The 3,855-nt window shown below is 35.5% G+C and overlaps 1 long non-coding RNA gene across 1 annotated transcript; it reads right to left on the bottom strand.

Annotated features, from left to right (window-relative positions):
• Nucleotides 1–1,821: 1,821 nt before the first annotated feature.
• On the bottom strand, nt 1,822–3,621 carry LOC141900559 (uncharacterized). Its single transcript, XR_012618721.1, has 6 exons — nt 3,581–3,621; nt 2,794–2,863; nt 2,634–2,718; nt 2,472–2,554; nt 2,275–2,345; nt 1,822–1,987 (listed from the first exon to the last, which is right to left on the bottom strand). It is a non-coding gene; the product is annotated as an uncharacterized LOC141900559 (long non-coding RNA).
• Nucleotides 3,622–3,855: the final 234 nt, after the last annotated feature.

The raw sequence follows: 3,855 nt of genomic DNA, 5'->3' as shown, positions 1-3,855 counted from the left end.
GGATAAGGTGTTTGACTCCCGACTGAGTGGTCGAGGGTTCGAATTCTAGTGAAACCATGCATTATCACAGTACAGCGCCGGCGCGCAACAATTGTTTTACTAATGAAACGACATGGTGGATGGTTGAAATCATTTTCGGCTTAAATTTATCGCGAGTTTTAGGACTTTAATGAATTTCACGAAACCATGATTTCTAAAATGAGTCAATTGATTAATTCTATTCGTAAATCAATTTACGTTGGCTACATTTCCTGAAGATTTCGGGGTCAAATCAACGTGATACGGACAGAAATTGTAGGAATTTTCACACGGAATTTTACTTCCGCGTTCAGTTGACGACTCGTATCGATGACAACGACAGCGGAGTTTATGTATTCATAGAACTATAACGGATATTCCGTTATAGTTCTATGATGTATTTTAAGGTGAGAATCCGTTAACCAGGGAATGTATTAAATGATTTCTTTAATAATATGAGTATGGTAGCAAATGAGTAGGCCTACTTGGTGAAGCAATGATCATTGTTGGCTACTTACTTAATGCCTAGCTTTTTTGGGGGATGCGCCTAGAATAGATTTAGGCCCTAAATATAATGGGTAGAGCCAGTCAGTGGAATGCCTTAATAGCAGCTAGTTATGGCCTGGTTTACACTGAATGTGCATGACAATTTATTTTGATTACTTTCTTTCCAGCTATTATTCGTAGAATGAACTGGTCACTACGGTCTTCCATTCCTTTGCGGATTCTTGCAGGAATATTAAACCACAGTGCGCAAATGTATGTTTCAAATTAGGCTTTTTCGACATTGACAGCCAAAGACGTAACTTAACACGCTAACTTAAGCGCAACAGTCTCAGATGCTGTAAGTACTTGACGTTTTGCGTAATTTTTTTTTTGTAATGCAATATTTGGATTAGTAATCAGTCGTACTAACGTACCGGTACATGCAGAATTGGATTCATTGTAATTATGGGATGATAATTCATGGGCGTCACGAGTCCTGCGACATACCCTTGATATGAAGCTTTTTTAATGTTAATCATTGACTTGTTTTGGAGTAAACTGAATAGCCCTTAAAATACCAATGCCACGTGGCTTGGTGTCTATGCTCTACGAGACTGTAGTAATAGATTTTCACAACAAACTCATGATTTCAAATAGTCTCCTAAGCTATCTATATATTATTTCGCTCCTTACCTAAGTAATTCTTACATTTGATTGCTTAATTACAGATTGAAAGAGGTCAGATGGCATGAAAATCGACTGTGGCTGACTAATTGGCACGAGTAACCAAAATACTTCAATCATCAGGGGTAGACAAATTAGCCGAAGATGAATGAAAACTTCACCTTGATGATCATCAGTTGATTTTGCTGTAATTATTTGCCTGGATATATCCTTCATTTCAAAATCTGTCTTCAGTAGAATTTCTTTCAATAAAATATTTTGAAGATTGAATTTGAATTGATCTTAAAACCAGAGAAAGCATTCAGAAATTTAGAAAATCCTTGACTCATAATCAAATTCTGTGAAGTCAGTTAAGGTCTTTTTGGTCGAATCAAGCCGAGGGCTCGGGTGACTAAAACTCAATTCCTCACTGTCTTATAATGCCGAGTACGGCAGAGTTTACACACTGAAACACGTTGGGCTGGTTAAGTGTAATTTGGATAAGTCCACAATATAATGACCGCCCTGCCCCGCTGCATCTGAGACGTCAACAAGTTAGACTGTATTGCTTCGATGACAAACTGACTCCTACGCAAGATAACCATCCAATTCAAATGTAAATTAAGAAAGAAAACAACAAACTAGTTGCGTTGATCAACAAAAATAAATCAATAGTTTATTACAATACTTCAATTTCAAAATAAGGATAGGAAAAAATTGAACAATAAGTGTGTTTGCCATGCGTCTTTAAATATTTCCCAAGAATATGTCTTTGTCTGGCCACCACCTGCCTCGACGTCAGACTTTTTCAAGATTTTCGCTAAAAATACGAAACAAGACAAAATTGATGGATGGGAATCATACATGCTACATTCACTCTTACTGCGAACATTGGAATGAGCTAAAGCAATTTTCTAGGAGGAAAAATTGAGTCAAATGATGTTTCAAAATCTGGACGGGAAAAGTTTTACTGAATTGTATGGCTAATGGCAAATACATGTTTATATTGATAAGGTAAATATCTGTATAAAAGGTTGTATAGCAACTTGAATTGAAGGATTAATGCAATAGGTCTCTTATTCTAAAAGACGAGTGAGCCATACTTACTAGATTGGTCATGTGAATCAACATCAAATTTAGAACTATCATCCATTTTTAGTTTTCAATCAAAGACCAACCTATGAAATAAAGTACATATTTTTCTGATAACAACCTGGAATAAATTAAAATAAATCTGAGGAATTCACCAAATTTCTGTATCGAACCCCTAATAGGGCCTATATAACCTATAGATTGATACTTACATACGACAAATTGACGAAGAAACTTCATTTGACAGTATACAAACTCGCGGACAAACTCCCAAAATGAATCATGTCCTATTCACCTAGAATCAAACAAAATACAACTAAAAAATTCACAATACAGATTTCGGTTTCGAATCCTTCAAATAGCTGTTTACTTACATGAAACGAATTATCAAACTACTTCTGCCGACAGCATACCAACTCGCTGACAAACCCCCAAAATGAAACGTGTCATGATAAACATCTGGAATTAAACGTAATAAAGCTACAAAACTTACAAAATGTCGGTTTCGAATCCCTCAAATAGCCTTACACTTACAAATGATGGATTATCAAACAACTATGAACTCCCACAACGCCACATGTCTTTGATAATCTACAGTGAAAACCTGGAATTAAATGAAATAAATCTTAAAATTCCGATTTGAACCCAACGTAGGTCCTCTCTCTACTTGTAGGCCTAAGATCTTGAAATAGGATAAATAATGTTATGATGAAAGAGGCATAATGGTTCGGAAAAAATTGAATTCAATATGGCTCTTGGCCCGGCAAAGTTTGCTTTTGAAATATCCTTTTGATTAGGCCCAGTTACACATTTTAAAAGCAAATTTCATTTTGCATCAAACTAAAAGCAGCTTTGTTGAGGAAAAGATTCGTTTGAGTCGTAAAATTTATAGCCTAGAACCAATTTCTTCGTCAAAGCGTGACGCACAATTTTGACTGGGTCTTATTTCCACGTGGTAGTGGACAGAAAATTTGAATAGGCCTAAATAAAAGAATAATCTATCTTTCTTAGGTTTCATGATAAAGATGCAGCATTAACATAGATTAATGCTTATCTTTTACAATTAGGCTTATGTTTCAAAGGAAAACGCCCACAGTTGGTCGAACAGGGGTTAGGCATTGATGGTAGAGGGGCTGTGTGTGTAAAACAGAGAGATAAAAATGCACGGGAACGAGTTTGTCGAGTGGAGCTTATTATTCCATCAGGGATAGTGTACTATAGTCATGTTATATATCAAAATGTTCCTTATTAGTTCCGCTGCAACGCTAAAAACAAATTGAGATAGGTTTCCTCGCATTTTTTTACATATTACATCACTTACAACGATAAACGTCCGTCGCCGACTGAAAAATTCACAAAAACTTCCGCATTGAGAGCGCCACCGCACCAATTCAAATTGGATCGGAAACCCTCCAGCGATGCACTCTAATTCAATTCAATTCAATTCAATATATCTTTATTGTCCTTTGAGTAATATAAAATACTAGTCAGGTTTTTTTTTTTTTTACAATAAAGATGAGAAAAGGGTAAAATACAAAATTTATAGGAAATCATACTAAAAACGCAGTTGAAAAATATGAATAAACATTTTTTTTT

The sequence above is a fragment of the Tubulanus polymorphus genome, chromosome 2, assembly GCF_964204645.1.
Source record: "Tubulanus polymorphus chromosome 2, tnTubPoly1.2, whole genome shotgun sequence".
NCBI classification, from domain to species: domain Eukaryota; kingdom Metazoa; phylum Nemertea; class Palaeonemertea; order Tubulaniformes; family Tubulanidae; genus Tubulanus; species Tubulanus polymorphus.
Note: the sequence above shows the minus strand (reverse complement) of the source record. Positions and strands in the feature narration are given on the sequence as shown.